Here is a 16,940-nt window from a genome sequence, read left to right as displayed (position 1 = left end):
TATAGGAAGGACTGCATCAAGATGATGTCTACCATCATTCAGAAAGTGCAAGACGAGAGCCCATTAAAGTATCCCCCTGTTAGGCATGTGGCCTGTTTGGATCCCAGCAGGATGTACTCTGACCCAGACTGGTGCCAGACAAATATGACAAAACTAGTGCAGAGATTTCTGCAAAGCAAGCATTTATCAGGAGGTGTCTCTGCTGGTAGGAGATAATACAACAGTTCAGTCTGTGTTTACACCAAAATATAAAAAGGATCAAGTTTGCTGATAAATATGAATCTGGTTTATGTACTGTATATAATCAAAATGTGTTTCCCTGTTTCTTTTTATGTTGCAGGTGATGTAATTATACAGCAGTTTAGTGAGGTCTTATCTGTTGGAGCAAGAAGTGAGACCTTTCTCTCCTATAGACCCACAGAGAGCAGACTGGATGCATTTCTCCATGGTGTCCTGAACCAACGCTATCAGGAGCTATGGGAGTTTTGCCAGAAACTACTTCTTCTTTCTCATGGACAAGCAACAGTGGAGAGAGGGTTCTCTGTAAACAAAGAGGTGGAGACCTGCAATATGCAGGAAGAAACAGTGATTACCCAGCGATTGGTTTGTGATTATGTCAGTGTCTGTGGGGGAGTTCTCAAAGTCCCTATCTCAAAGGAACTACTTGCATCTGCTGCATCAGCAAGGTCCAGATACAGACAGCATCTAGATGAGCAAAAGAGGAAGAAAATAACTGATGCCCAGGCACAGAGACGAAAAGCTGCAGAGGTCTTAAAAAGTCTTAAATTTGGCTCCCTTAAGGCTGCAGATACCTTGCATTGGCTGTCTACGTTGGCTTCAACGATCCTTATTGGTAGTCTACATTCAAAGTCTACGGTCAGTAAATCGGGCGATCCCATCGGTTGTCTACGGTCGGCGTCCGCCATCATTGCGCTACCATAGACACGACTCCTGCGAACTCCCCAAATGTAGGAATCTCGACTGCATAATTTCTGGTAGTGGCTGTTTTTCATGCAGTACATTTAAATTATGTCCATATTTGGACTACATATTACAACATTTATACATCAACATTCAGCTGCATGCTTCCACAGTCGTCTTGTTGGTGCATGGACAGTAAAAGAAACTATCTTCTGTTTCTCGTCAGGTCGTCTGAATTGTTTGAATTCATTGAAGCATTTTCAAGAAAAATATCTTGAGAGGAAACACTGATCTAAAAGAGACTGGTTAAAGCTTGTTACTATGACTTTAAAATATTAGGAACTAATGTTAATTAATTTTCCTTAAAAATGATAAAGGACTTAATGTTTTCTCTTCAGTGTATCACAATTTACATATTCCCTCAAAGTATGCATCTTCATTCTATATGTAGCTAATAAAATGTTTTATGACCATATTAAAATGATCTGATGACTTCAGTCCTGTCAAGGGTTAAAGCAAAAATGATCAAATTGGATTTTTCATTTGAAGCAGTACGTTGTCCCGGAGGTTGTCTCTGCTCCGCGTACACTGTGTTGACTACACATCCAAAACTGTGTCTAAGTAACTCGGTCAGTATACTAATATTCTGGAGATATCGGTTATCAGATGGAAGTACTTGTTCTTGTTAGAAACCGTCTGTGTCACAGATCACTGTATTACATGACATCCTGATGGGTCTGTGTCTCTCTGCAAAAAGGCCTCATGACTACAGAGTAGTAGCTTCCTAACAGGCATGAACTGCTAGTACAGCGGTCACTTAGACCAGCGCAAAACTGCAAACTCATTGGAAACAGCATGAGTGTGAATGACAGTACAAGGATTCAAATCCCACATACAGATGCAAACGTAGGACTCGTTGTTCATGGTTAGTGCTACGGTGGTATATCCATGCATCACAGAATATTACTGCAGTCCTTTACATACACGTATGTTGAATCACTTAAGTGTAGATAACGTAAATTGTGGGGAAGAGTAAATGTATAATCTGTATAACATGGTGTTGGCCAGTAGTTGACTCTCTCTGCCAGCTGGTGGCAGTCTCACCACATCAGGGCCGAGCACCACCCGAGCAGAGGAGAAATGACATGCCATCTACATTATAAATGTCACTATTTATGATTGACTTATGAAGTGTTCTATACCTGTGTCATTTTTTATGTTTTATATAAGATGGGGAGTGTTTGGCTGTCTTAGGTCCAAGATAATGTCATAAAAAGTATTTATTACCCTTAAGAAGTAGATTTAAAGCGGTTTCAATCCAGATTTGGTCTCATTCATTTCAGATGGTACGTTCTGCCTCAGACTTGCTTGCAGATGTTGAGTGAAATCACATGGCCACGATGAAAGGTGACACTCATCAGGTATCATCTTTTGAAAATAGCATTACTGTAATGAATGGTTATTTACAAGCCTTTCCATTTTAGTGTGTAGTTGATTTTTCTTTTCTTTGTATCTCACTTGCTTTCCACAGGCTGGCGTGCAGCTGAAAGCACAGTGTCGTTACCTGGCCATGTGGAGGACTGCAGTCATCAGATGCTGTGCAGGAAGTGGTGGCTTCAAAATGCAAACCAGAGGCCGTAGAAATCACTTGTATGCATTTCAAGTGGGACTCTGCCCTCCATAGATTTTGTAATAAGGTATTCAGTGATTTTTAAGGTATTTAAGTAATGACATATTTAAAAAGTTATCAAGTATTATTACTGTTTAAGTAATAAGATGTTTGATGAGTTATGCTTACATCAGACGACTTTAAAAGGATTTGGAAAAGACTCTAGAAAACTACCAGCTCACACCTGCTCACATCTAACGACAAGTGCCAAGTCTCAGACTGAGATTAGACAAAGACCGTGAATCACTATTTACTAGACTCCAACTAGATTCTTTTAGCATTTTTTGTGATATATTCAGGGCTTAAAGTATTCCAGCACCGTGCTGGATCTCCGGCTTTTCACTATGATTCAGGGAAAAAAACAAACAAAAAAAATGTTAACTGTGTATAAAGTGGTTGAGACTCTGAATTGACTCTGAATTGTAGAAAATGAATTGAACAATGAACAATGTTAAAGTCAGAAATTCCACGTATTCATCTTGGAAAATAAGCAGAACTTGCTGCTGCATGTATTCAGGGTTCAGCAAACAGTGACAATATACCACACTTCGTTTTCTCCGCCGAGTTCACCTGTAGCGTGAACGTTTTCTCCGAGTGGTCTCCAAAACTTTAAGGTGGAATTAGGCTTCAGAATAGTGCCAAATGTAACATTATATTGACAAAAATACTTTTTTGTTTTTTGACAAAAAACACTATTCTGAGACCTAATTCCTAATTCATAGACGCGTTCCTACTCCAACACACCTGATTCAAATGAATGAACTTCTTCATCCAGTTCTTTGCAGCCTGTTAACGAGCCATTCATTTAATTCAGGTGTTAAAGTAGGGTTACATCTAATACATGCAGGGCAGGGGGGCCTGAGGACCTGGATTGGGAAACACTGCTTTAAAGGGGGTGGAGTGGCTGCAAGGAAGTAGATGGCCATTCATCTGTAAAACATGTCTCACCTGAACAAACTGCAGCCATTTCAAGCAACATTTTTTGTTTTATAGACAATTACAGGGCCCATGATCAGCTATTGATATGTTAAAACAATTATTCTGAGACCAAATTCCACTTTAGGCAAAGCAAGGCAGTTTATTTGTACAGCACATTTCATGTACAGGACAATTCAAAGTGTTTTACATAAAACAAAGACATTACAGATATTTAGAATAGTAAAAGGCATCAACACATTATCACAATAAAATAATAAATTACATTAAAATGATTAAAAGCAAGATAAGTTAAAAAAGTTACCGTGCAGAGTTCATGCATAGGCGCATGAAAAAAGAAATGTGGATTTAAAAATGTCTACGTTTGGTGAAAGTTTAATCTCCACTGGCAGTTTGTTCCACTTGTTTGCAGCATAACAGCTAAATGCTGCTTCTCCATGTTTAGTCTGGACTCTGGTCTGGACTCTGGTCTGGACTCTGGTCTGGCCTCTAGTCTGGACTCTGGTCTGGACTCTGGTCTGGACTAGTTGACCAGAGTCTTTGGATCTAAGAGCTCTGCTAGGTTTATATTCTCTGAACATATAACAGATGTATTCTGGGCCTAAACCATTCTGGGATTTGTAAACAAGCAGAAGGGTTTAAAATCTATTCTGTGACTGACTGGAAACCAGTGTAAAGATTTCAAAACTGGTGTGATGTGTTCAGATCTCTTAGTCCTGGTTAAAACTCTAGCAGCAGCGTTCTGGATGAGCTGCAGATGTTTAATGCTCTTTTTAGGAAGTCCTGTTAAAAGACCATTACAGTAATCCAGTCTACTGGAGATGAATGCATGGATGAGTTTCTCTTGGTCTTTCTGGGAAACTAAACTTTTAATCCTGTTGATGTTTCTGGTAAAAAGCTTCTTAGTGAAGCTTTGATGTGGAAGCTGAAAGTCAGGTCTGAGTCTATCAACACTCCAAGGTTACCAACTTGGTCGGTGATTTTAAGAGCCTGAGTCTCTAGGTGTTTACCAATGCTGACCCTCTTCTCTTTCTACCCAACAGAATAATCTCAGTTTTGTCTTCATTTAATTGTAGAAAATTCTCCTTCATCCAGGTGTTTATTTGCTCCAGAGTCTGACACAATAAGTCTATTGGACTACAGTCATCTGGTGACAGAGACTTTAAAAGAATAAGAGGTGGTGTAAGGTACTGCTTGGCCAGTAATGTGCACAGACCATTTTAATGTAGATTCTGCATTTTATTAACAAGAAATGTACTAGTAATGTTGCTAGTAGTGTTTTACTAGCAACTGGGAAAGGCTGCATGAGCAACGAGCAAGACTGTAGCTCACCATCAAAACCATTTCTAGTGATAATTGTTGGACTAACAGATCCAAAGGTATAAACCAGCTAGGTAAAGAAGCCAATAAAACAGGAAAAAAGCAGAAATTCTGTGTAATAAATGTCAATCCAAACATAAAAAGGTTGCTTTTACTGGCCAAACTACCAGCAGCATGTCAACCTAAAGAACATGTTAACTAGAACGTGTGGTGGTGAACCCAGGGGCACCTAACTGGCCTCATGTGGTCCTTTATAGACCTGCTGGTCCGTTATCTCTGAGAGATGTAGGTGCTTGGTCACAGCGGTGAACCCAATGCACCAGAAACCACTCTGTCCTCCTTATTTTTGAGTTTTCCATCAGTGATTCTCAACATGTGGGTCGCGGGCCTTCCCCAGTTCTCCCATTCATTGCTCCAGACCAGGGTCTATGAAGAGGGGAATACACCTCAGGTTGCAATCAGGTTTCCTTGAAAAGACAAAAAAGTCTCCCTTTGTACTGGATGTCTTTTGTAATCCAGGCGGACCGGATCACCAGTTCTTTTGTCTTAAACTCAAGAAAACATATAACTACAGATCGGGGGCTAGAGTCCTGCGGTGGTTTAGGACCAAGGGAGCGGTGGCATCATTGTATTCCAAGGGGGGTGTCAGGGAGGGTCAGTTCAGTTTTTATGAATCCTTCAATAAAATCTGTGATGTCTCCTTCTGCGCCCTCCTTCATGCCGTGAATGCGGATATTATTCCTCCTCGAACGGGCCTCCAAATCCGTAAGCTGTGTTTGAAGGCGGTCTTGTTATTCAAGTGTGTATGAAAGCTCTTATTTAACATTGGCGCTGAAATCCTTTTCAATCCGGTTACCTATTTCTTTCATGTCGGAGGTAATGGTGTTGAGCGCGTGATGCAGCTCATCTCTGAAATCTGAACGTTCTTTTTTGATCTCTTCTGTGGCTTTGCTAACATACTCTCTCAGGTTGGTGTGTACCTCCTTTATTTCGGCAATGATGCTATGGTATGGTTGACGTGCTTCCTAGCATTAGCACCTGCAAGACAATCTTCACTTTCGCTCAAGGAACGTCTTCGTCATATAGAAGGTCGAATGGACTAAAACGTCTATTTTGACGTTCGTGTTAAGATGTACAAATTTGACATCTTAAGACATAAAAAATTGGGTGCTACCACTTGAGGGGAGTTCCTACATACAATCCCTGCAAATGATAAATTGATGTTTGTTTGTTTTTTACAAATGCCACTAGATGGCGCTGCGGTACTGCAGTTACCATTTTGGGCTAAAGACACCAATGGAACCCAATGACACAGCACAGGACATACAGAACACTGAGCGAGAAAGAAAAGTTGAATAACAAATCAGTCTTCAGTCTTCAGTTTTCTGCAAAAAACACAAACACATGCTCTCATTTTGTTTAACCCTTGTGCTCTCTTCGCTCATTTCAATGTATACCACAGGCTTTTGGTTTATCTCATACTTTATTTGGTTTGATTTTCTTTCTTTTTTCTGTTTCTTTTTCTTGCCTTTGGGATCGTGTTAGCTCTCTGACCTCTTTTTTTTTTTTTTGTTTTTTGTTGTTTTTTTTTGGAGTTCATCCCTGTTTTATTTTTTTTCTGTACTTTTATTTATTTATTTATTTATTTTTTTTTGCTGTCAGTCAGGAAACCCAAAAGAACACAAGGACCATGATTTTGTTGCAATGATTTATTGTGTTTCTCTTTTCTTTTTATTTTTTTTACATTTATTTTTTTTTTCTCTGGTCTCCCGCTACGACCGCTCCCGCTGAAGTTTCCGCATCTGCGTTACAGCAAGACGGACAGTACATGACCGCTCGGGTTCTGCACACATATCTCTTACACGCGTAGCACACATTTACCGTTTTACAATCTTTTTTCCAGGGACATATCTGACATCGTTTACTTTTGCTTTTTTGTTTTTTTGCCGCTGGCAACGCTGTGGCGGGGGACGTGTTTGCATCATCATCGGCGGAGACAGCGGCGTCCTCCTCCTCCTCCTGCTCCTGCTCCTCCTGCTCCTCCTGCTCCTCCTCCTCCTCCTCCAGGTGAACAACGTTGGCATCTGAGCACAAGGATGAGGATGTTGTAGTAGGTGCGATGTTGTTGTTGTTCGGATACTCTTCCGGGTCTCTCGTAGTCTCCCCCACACACGCTCGTCCTCGTCCTCGTATTCCTCCTCGTCCTCGTGCTCGTATTCGTCCTCCTCGTCCTCGTCCTCTTTCTTGTTCTTGTTCTCGTTCTTGTTCTCGTTCTTGTTCTCGTTCTTGTTGTGATGCTGCTGCTGCTGCTGCTGCTGCTGCTGCTGATGATGATGATGCCGATGCTGCTGCTGCTGCTGCTCCGGCTGCTCCTGTGGCTGCCGACGCTGCTGCCGACGCCCTCCTAGGCTCGACAAGCGTTCTGGTTTTCTTGGTTGAGGCGGAGGCAGAGTTGTTGTTTTTGCTGTTGTAGGAGGCAGAGGCGGCGACGACGACGACGATGGAAGCTGAAGCCGGAGCCCCGCGGGGCATGTGGGTCCTGCGTCGGATCAAAGGGTCCATGAGCGCTAGTCCCAGCTGCTCCAGAAACAGCCTTCTCTTGTTGCGCTTGCGCGGTAACCAATCCGGATTGATTTCTCGCCACAGCACGAAGGCGTTGTAGCAAGACACGTCGATGATGTTGTGGAAAACGGCCACGGGCCAGCGAGAGGTCATCCTCCGGCAGCTGTACGTGGCTACGCATTTGTCAAGGTTGTCTACGCCTCCCTTGTTGCGATTGTAGCTAAGGATGATCTCGGGCTTTTGGACTTGTTGTTGTTGTTGTTGTTGTTGTTGTTGTTGTTGTTGTTGTTGCTTTCCTCCTCTTCTTTTTCTTCTTGCGCTTCCCTCTTTGCCTCTTGCTGCTGCTGCTGCTGCTGCTGATGATGATGCTGCTGCTGCTGCTGCTGCTGCTGCTGCTGCTGCTGCTGCTGCTGCGGCGGTGTTCGGGGCGCGTGCTGAGCAGCACCACCGCTCTGTTCTTTTTAGCTAAGTGAGAAACGAGCGCGGCTCGGCTCGTGAACGCGTGCAGGGAAGAAAAGATTTGCCTGCCCTTGACCGCGAGCAAGGCGGCCGGGATCTCCGGTCTGTTCTTTCGAAGCGTACCGACCAAGGTGTTGTTGCGGTCCGCCGGAGAGAGGAGTTTCATAGCGAGATCGTAGGACGTGAAGAAATTATCACACGTGATGTTGCGGTCCCTGAGTCCCTCGGTCACTTCGAGCACGACTCTGGTGCCCAGGTTTTTCTCAGCGGCAGCAGCGGCGGCAGCAGTGGCAGCATCGGCAACAGTCACAGGAGCAGCAGCAGCCACAGTTGTTGTTGTTGCCTCCGTTGTGTGTTTTTGTTTTTGTCTTTTCCCTGTGTAGATTTGCATCTTCCACGCGTAGCTGGACCTGGCGTCGCACGCTACCCACGATTTGATTCCATATTTGGCTGGTTTGTTGGGCATGTACTGGCGGAATGGACAACGACCTGGTGTTGTGAGAGGTGGCGTTGGTGGTGATGATGGTGATGGTGGTGGTGATGGTGATGGTGATGATTGTGGTGATGGTGGTGATGGTGATGATGGTGGTGATGGTGGTGGTGGTCATTGAAGAGAAAAAGGGGGGAAAAAACGATGTCCAAGAACAACAACAAAAAAAAAAGAAAGAAAAAAGAAAAAAGAAAAGGACACAGACGATAAAAAAAAATAGTTATCATCATCATCATCATCATCATCATCATCATCATCATCATCATCATAACACTCATTCATTCATTCATTCATTCACTCACTCCACTCCACTCCACTCCACTCACTCCACTCACTCCACTCACTCACCTCGGAACAGAACCAGCTGCTCGTCCACCGTTACTTCGGAGCCGGGCTCGTAGAGGAGAGAGAGTCGCTCCGTCCACATGTCCCACAGTTCCCTGACGGGCGCGAGCTTGTCCGTGGCGCGTCTCTCCGCTCTGGTACTTTGATCGTCAAAACGCAGCGCCGCCGAGTACGAGTAGAACACTTTGAGCGGCATGGTTGCGCGAAAGACAGGGCGTCCGCTCTTTGCGTGCCACAGGCTGGCCGCGGCCTCTCCTCGAGAGCGATACACACCCGCCAGAATGAGCAGGCCCACGTACGCTCGCAGATCCACCGCGTCCATCTCTCTCCAGCTGCTACCACCACCACCACCACCACCACCGCAACCGGTGCTGCTGCTGCTGCTGCTTCTGCCGCTGCTACTGCCACCTCCGCCACCACCACGCGGACCTCGCTTTTCTTTTTCATGTTCTTCTTGGTTTCCATCATCATCATCATCATCATCATCATCTTGTTCTTGTTTGTCTTGTTCAACTTCTTCTTCATCATCAACTTCTTCTTCATCATCAACTTCTTCTTCTTCTTCTTCTTCTTCTTCTTCTTCTTCTTCTTGATGTTGTTCGTGTCGTTTGTCTTGTTCTTTGTCCTGGTCTACTGCCACTGCGCCCGCGAGGAGTCTCGGTCTCTTCACGGTCCTCCCGTTTTGTCTTTGTATGCCGTATTTTCGCAGACCCGCCGCGTTTGTGCTGTCTAGTATAAGCTGTTCCATGTCATACGTTAGAAAGAGGCGAAAGGCCGAAACCGTGTCCCGAATGCGAGCTCTTGCGTACTCTGTGGGTCCCTGTTGTTGTTGTTGTTGTTGTTGGTGGTGGTGGTGCTGTTTTTTCCTTTGTCTTTGGTGGTCATCACCATCAGCATCAGCAGCAGCAGCAGCAGCAGCAGCAGCAGCAGCAGCAGCAGCATCATCATCACTATCGTCACGGAGACCACCATGACTCTCCTCGCAGCCACTGTACCGGTCGGCCTGCGACGGAGACGTGTACCATGTTATTTGTCCATTTCTCGAGACGAGCGTTTGTTGTTGTTGTTGTTGTTCCTCCTCTTCCTCCTCCTCATCCTCCTCATCCTCTTCATCCTCCTCATCCTCATCTTCTTCTTCTTCTTCTTCTTCTTCCTTGCTTTGATGCTCAACCTTATCCTCTTTGTTAGGGTCCAGGACCGTCTTTAATCCTCTAGTTCTGCTCATAGCTCTAGTAGTAGTAGTAGTAGTAGTACTAGTAGTAGTAGTAGTAGTAGTTTGGGAATCCAGGTGCAATTAGTACGAGCACGAAAACAACAAAGACTTGGTGGTGGTGTTGTTGTTGGTGGTGGTGGTGGTGGTGGTTGTGGGCACGTTAACTTTATTTGAAATACCCCAAAAACAAAAATCTTTCACAACAACAACAACAACATTTCACGTTTTATTTTTTATTTATTTATTTTTTTTCTGTCTTTCAGATCCGTTGTTTCCTTCAGCACCATGAACATCAACCTGCTGTCATCTTACCACAAAAAACCTGCCCACATAACAGAAGGGGGAGGGAGGGCTTACATGTAGATACTTAAAGGACACAGCTTACATATAAGGCCCCCACAGTTGAGTTTTTGTCCCAGTAGTACACATAATGGCTTCTTGTTCTTCTTCTTCTTCTTCTTCTTCTTCGTCTTCTTCTTCTTCTTCTTCTTCTTCCTCGTCATGCATTGTCGGAGGCCAGGAGAGCGTAAAAAGGTATATGCTGGAAAACTTTCAGTATACCATTCCCGAACTCTAACACCCGACATAATAATGTACACGTGGGCCAGTGTGTTTGGACGTCCTCTGCCAGCGGACAGAGCGGGAGAGAAACATAACTATGTTTCTAAAATAACGCACCAATCCAAGACGATGCTCGACTACGTACACGTGTTGTTCTACTCCCGATGGCGCATGACCAACGAGCGTGAAATGCTCCGGCAGGTCCGAGGAGAAAATCTGGTCGCCGTATGCCTGGAAGACCTACCTGACCTTTATCCTCCGGAGACTTACGAGTGGATACCTGCCAAATACAACGCGGTATACTTCATGGACTACCTGAGGCAAATGGCTATGTACGAGGCTGCCCGATTCAAAGAGGTCGTGAGAGGAATGTGTACCGCCGAGCGTGCTTCGGTTCTGACCGGCAACGCGCTGATGTACGTGGACATGGACATTACGTTTTACAGGCCGCCCAAGGAGTGGATCTCCCCGGAAGGCCTGCTGACGTTTGTTCTCGTCCAGGACACCGACATAAAGATGCTGTGTAAGCTCAGCAACGGCAACGTGGATTCTTTGGGACGTGAGATGCTGGAGCACGCTACCGAATATATGATGGGCGAGAACTGTATGCTCATGGTTGGTTACGAATACGGGAAGAGGTTTAAGCGTTACGTTCCGCATCCCATGTTGCAGTACGACGTTCTAAGTGAGGGTGCGCAGAGTACCGTGGAAAACTTGATTATGTGCTTTTACCAACAGGCCCGTTGCCTCTTGCATGAAAATCACGCGACCCACCGCAGGTGGGCGGGTGATAGCTTGAAGTGAATGTAAAAAGAATATATATATATGTGTGTGTGTGTGTGTGTGTGTGTGTGTGTGTGTGTGTGTGTGTATGTATGTATGTATGTATGTATGTATGTGTGTGTGTGTGTGTGTTTGTATGTATGTATGTATAAATGTGCATTTAAATTTATAGTACAATGCATTTTTCTTATTCAGCTAACTGTCCTGCACAATGATCTCTGTACTCACCAAATTGAAGGTATGTGCTGGAAAGATTAATAAAAATCTACCTTCCTTGAAAACTGTAAAAGTAGCATTTTTTTCACTTGTCCTCATTCTATAATAACATTACACTTTGAAATGAAATAGGTGGTTGGTGGTGGTGGTGGTGGGGACGTTTTGACCCGGTAGTGCTTGGTGTTTGGTGGTGGGGACGTTTTGACCCGGTGGTTGGTTGGTGGTTGGTGGGGACGTTTTGACCCAGTGGTTGGTGGTGGGGACGTTTTGACCCATGGGGACGTTTTGACCCAGTGCTTGGTGGTTGGTGGTGGGGACGTTTTGACCCGGTAGTGGTTGTTTGGTGGTGGGGACGTTTTGACCCAGTGGTTGGTTGGTTGGTGGTGGGGACGTTTTGACCCGGTAGTGCTTGGTGGTTGGTGGTGGGGACGTTTTGACCCAGTGGTTGGTGGTTGGTGGTGGGGACGTTTTGACCCGGTAGTGCTTGGTGGTGGTGGTGGGGACGTTTTGACCCAGTGCTTGGTGGTTGGTGGTGGGGACGTTTTGACCCAGTGCTTGGTTGGTTGGTTGGTGGTGGGGACGTTTTGACCCATGGGGACGTTTTGACCCGGTGGTTGTTGGTGGTGGTGGGGACGTTTTGACCCAGTGGTTGGTGGTGGTGGTGGGGACGTTTTGACCCGGTAGTTGTTGGTGGTGGTGGGGACGAATAAAAATCTACCTTGAAAACTGTAAAAGTAACATTTTTCACTTGTCCTCATTCTATAATGACATGCATTATTATTATTATTATTATTATAACATTACACTTTGAAATGAAATAGGTGTTGGTGGCGGTGGGGACGTTTTGACCCGGTGCTTGGTGGTGGTGGTGGGGACGTTTTGACCCATGGGGACGTTTTGACCCGGTGGTTGTTGGTGGTGGTGGGGAAGTTTTGACCCAGTGGTTGGTGGTGGTGGTGGGGACGTTTTGACCCGGTAGTTGTTGGTGGTGGTGGGGACGAATAAAAATCTACCTTGAAAACTGTAAAAGTAACATTTTTCACTTGTCCTCATTCTATAATGACATGCATTATTATTATTATTATTATTATTATACCATTACACTTTGAAATGAAATAAGTGTTGGTGGCGGTGGGGACGTTTTGACCCGGTGCTTGGTTGGTGGTGGTGGGGACGTTTTGACCCATGGGGACGTTTTGACCCGGTGGTTCTTGGTGGTGGCTGGGACGTTTTGACCCAGTGGTTGTTGTTGGTGGTGGTGGTGGTGGTGGTGGTGGGGACGTTTTGACCCGGTGCTTGGTGGGGACGTTTTGACCCGGTGCTTGGTTGGTGGTGGTGGGGATGTTTTGACCCGGTAGTAGTGGGGACGTGTTTGACCCTGGGGTGGGGGAAAGAGGATGATGGTAGTGCTTGGTGGTGGTGGTGGTGGGGACGTTTTGACCCGGTGCTTGGTTGGTGGTGGTGGGACGTTTTGACCCAGGCGGAGAAGAGAAACCAGGGGCGTTTTGACCCAGTTGCGAGTCAAGAGAGCGCAAGGGATAATGGAGCAACAGCTACATCTGCTGGCCAAGTGGAGAAAAACCTGCCCGAAAAAGTATCACAAAACGTAGCAAAACACCACGCTGCTTACCCGCGTGGTGCGAGCTCGTAATCTGCGTCTGCAACACACGAAAATCATAATCTGAGTTTGCAACACACGAAAACAATTAAGAAAAAAAGAAAAAAAAAACCTCCGTTGGCCTGTGCTGTACACAGAGCTAGATGTATACACGTAGAGAACCGTGTTGAACACTCGAGTACTGGTCATTTCATTTTTCTCTCTGTCAGCTTTTAGTACAAATAACTTTGGAAAAAGGAACTTTGTTGCAATATTTCTATTTGTTTTGGCACATGACCCAGTCTAATATCTTGTTTCAATGAACGGTATCTGAACCGTATAGACACACATAAAACAAAAAAGAAAACACCTAAACACCACGTTTGGAAGTATGGTTTTACGTTCTTTATTGGTATACACATTTTTCAAATATGTACCGAGGGTTGATGAATACAGGAAGACCTCACATAGCTCACAGCGCTAGATGGTATAGCAGAGCCAGGTGGATCCAAGCACTGATACAAGAGAGCTTAACATAAGGGAAACACACACGATCCCAAGTAGGGCCTCATAGGTGTATCCGTCTCTTCGCTCACACTGTGGTCATAAAGAGAAAACACGATCGCTTGTCATCCGGTACACACATTCCCCCCCCACCCTTGCTCAGACTGTGATGTGAAAGATCTGCTCTGTTCTCAGGGGTCCTTGGAATTTGAGTTTTGCTCAGATGCTGCAATGGCATACTTGCTTGCATCTCATGTACGCAACACCGATCTGCTCTCTCATGTACGCAACACCGATCTGCTCTCTCAGACTCTGGCCTGGCAAAACTTGTGACTTCCCATCGATCGAAGGTACTTGCGTCTTGCTCAAACTTGGTCCTGTAAAGAACTGTTTGTATCTCAGTGATACAAGGCTTGTTCGTGCTTAGCATATTCCTCTCCTTCTTCTGTGTCTTCTTGATCAGACCGTGACCTGGGAGACCTGTCAGGTTCCTCTCCCTCTTCTGTGTCTTCTTGATCAGACCGTGGCCTGGGAGACCTGTTCGTTTCTTGGACCTCTTACTCAGAGGACATGATTGTTTATTCTTTGTCTTCTTGCTCTGGCTCGGGGCCGAAAGGGCTGTTCGTATTTTCTTGGCAGAGGGTTTCTTCTTCTTCTCCTTGCTCTGGCTCGGGGCCGAAAGGGCTGTTCGTATTTTGTTGGCAGAGTGTTTCTTGTTCTTGCGCTGACTCTTGGAGACTCGGAGTGTTGTTTTTTTCTTGGTGCAGGGCGCTTTTTCCTTGCCTTGACCATGGCCTTGTAGCGTTGAGGTTTTTTTTTTCTTGGTACCAGACATTTTTTCATTGCTGGACCCAAGCTTCAAGGACCCATTGTTTTGTTTCAGATTTTGTAACCTGCCTTTTTTTCTCATGGTAAATATGTAAAATACTGAATGTATAACATATGGGTAATGATGAATAAAACACAATACACAAACCGAATAGCCGCAGCCTACTTTCTTTTTTTTCTTTTTTTTTTTTTTTTTTCAAGTTGCTCCTTGTCTTTCCTATATATATATGTACGGAAAATAAGTATCTGCAAAGACTTCAATAAACGTAGCCTTGCACATTGGTACACAGAATCACCATGGACTGGTGTGGACAGTTGAAACGGTACGCTGACGCCACAGGATATATTGTGGAGTATGAACAGGCTTTGGAGGTTGGACCACGACACAGTGCTACGTTCGAAGTCTGGGTTATAGCCCATTCTGATGACGGTCTGTCCTTGAGGGCAAAGGGCTGTGGTAAGCGTAAGAAGACAGCAAAAACACAAGCGGCTCGAGCGCTATGGTTTCGAATGATGCCTTTGCACCATGTGGGGCTTGAAAACACAGTCCGCTGCAAGGCTGGGCAGGAGAAAGAAAAGGCTGAGAAGGAGACCAACAAAGAGGTAGATGTGATGAAGGAACAAGTGGAGGATAGCAATAAGACTGGTGAAGCTGAGGTGGATGAAGATGCTAAAGAGGACTTGATCCAGGGGGGATCCTGTGATAAGGGAATACGGTCATATCGCATTCGGTTCAAGGAACCCCTTACTCAAATATACCCGATATGCATGTCCAAAGAGTCCAAGGAAGCACGTTCAAACTTTTTGGTGACCATTGACGCAATACGGTTTCGGAGCAGGATATTGTGTACAGAGAAGGAGCTATCTAGATGCTTTGAAGAGGACCACCGTATGCGTATGAGAGCCTACATAGATGGTCAGAATGTACCTTAGGATCTTTCACTGAGTTGCTCTCCACAGAAATGATTTCCCACGCCTATGTCTGTCTGTCTGTCTGTCTGTCTGTCTGTATTTGCTGACAATCTAACCAACACTGAAAGAGTAGATACTCACGGATGGAAGGTGAGTGAAGATGTTACACTAAATACCACTCCACAAACTGCAGTGTGGCTACCCTCACGGCTCACGGATATCGATGAGATCATGGATGTTGCGTGGTACAACTGCCTCCATTTGAAGAACAGACATTTGACGCAGCACGAAAAGGAAATCCTCGCTGCTGCAGAAATGCAATGTGTCCGTCACTCTGAAACAGATGATACGATAGGACCTAAAGATAGTCCTATGGATAGACCCTTGTACGTGGACTCGAGACACCACCACCACCACCACATAAATGCCTTGTTAGGCTTGATCGCATGCTATATCTTTCCTAATGTGAAAAGCGTTAGCTCTTATCCTATGAGGAGCATTGACATCGGAGCTGCTCAAAGCCCTCTTATGCTCTGCGTGGAGCCCAACGAAAATACAAGCACAAGTGGGGAACAAAACCACCATTGATGACGTTGGTGTAGTTTGTTTTGTTTTTGACTTTTTATTTTTCTCTCGTGTATGTGTTTGTATGTATGGCTTATACGTGTTTCGAAAGAGCGATATCTGAACTGTACTTTTGTGTAACAGAACCAGTCATCACAGCACACATGGTCTGGATACAAAGCAGAAAATGAAGGCTGGTGGGGAGAGTCAGACACAAAGTAGCATACAGTATCAGGAAAAACACACGGAACTGTTATGCATCTGCTGTCTGTGTTTGGTCGTACATGCCTTTTTCTGAAATAAACAGTGCATTCAAACGGTTTTGTCTGATGTCAATATCTTTTATTGGTATTACATTTTTATTAGACAAAAGAAAAGACATAAAAATACGAATACAGAAAGTGTCACAAGGGTGCTTGAGTTTAAGATCTCTGAACCCTATCAAGTTCTGTTGTCTGTGAACGTTATGTTCCCGTAGCTGTCTCTGGACAAGATCTTGAGCATATCCCGCCAATTGTAGTAATATGTAGGTTTGTAGCTACCTACAGAGCCTTGAAAGTTGACAAGATAGCCCTGAAAGCCGTCTATGCGGGCTTCAGGTACGGGAACGTCAGGGCACAATTTTACGTTGAAGTAATACACGGGTCCGCTCGGATGGGGCTCGAGGTACAGCCTTTCCGAGCTGGGCATTTGTGTTATGGCAGCAGACTGGTTGAACAGGAGACAAAGAATGCATCTACACGGGCTCACGTGCTGTTGCACATCTCCGGTTGTCTCTCTGGCCGATGCAAACAGTTTGTATGATTGGGGTGCTATCAACGAGGGCAAAGGTCTAGGATGGCTCTGGACCACCATCATGCCTTTACAAGATTGTCCGTTCACGCATAAGGGCAGGTCCTTGTCATTGAGCATGCTTATCAAAAGGGCTCTGTCGTAGACATTTCGAGCCAGGGCCCTGCCTGGTATAGCACGTTCTGCAAAGGAAGCCAGCAGGGGAGCGGGATTCTTGGCCAGTAGCTGCATCACAGTGAGCACAGGTGTGCAGCTGGCACACATGGGG

The sequence above is a fragment of the Melanotaenia boesemani genome, chromosome 21, assembly GCF_017639745.1.
Source record: "Melanotaenia boesemani isolate fMelBoe1 chromosome 21, fMelBoe1.pri, whole genome shotgun sequence".
NCBI classification, from domain to species: domain Eukaryota; kingdom Metazoa; phylum Chordata; class Actinopteri; order Atheriniformes; family Melanotaeniidae; genus Melanotaenia; species Melanotaenia boesemani.
Note: the sequence above shows the minus strand (reverse complement) of the source record.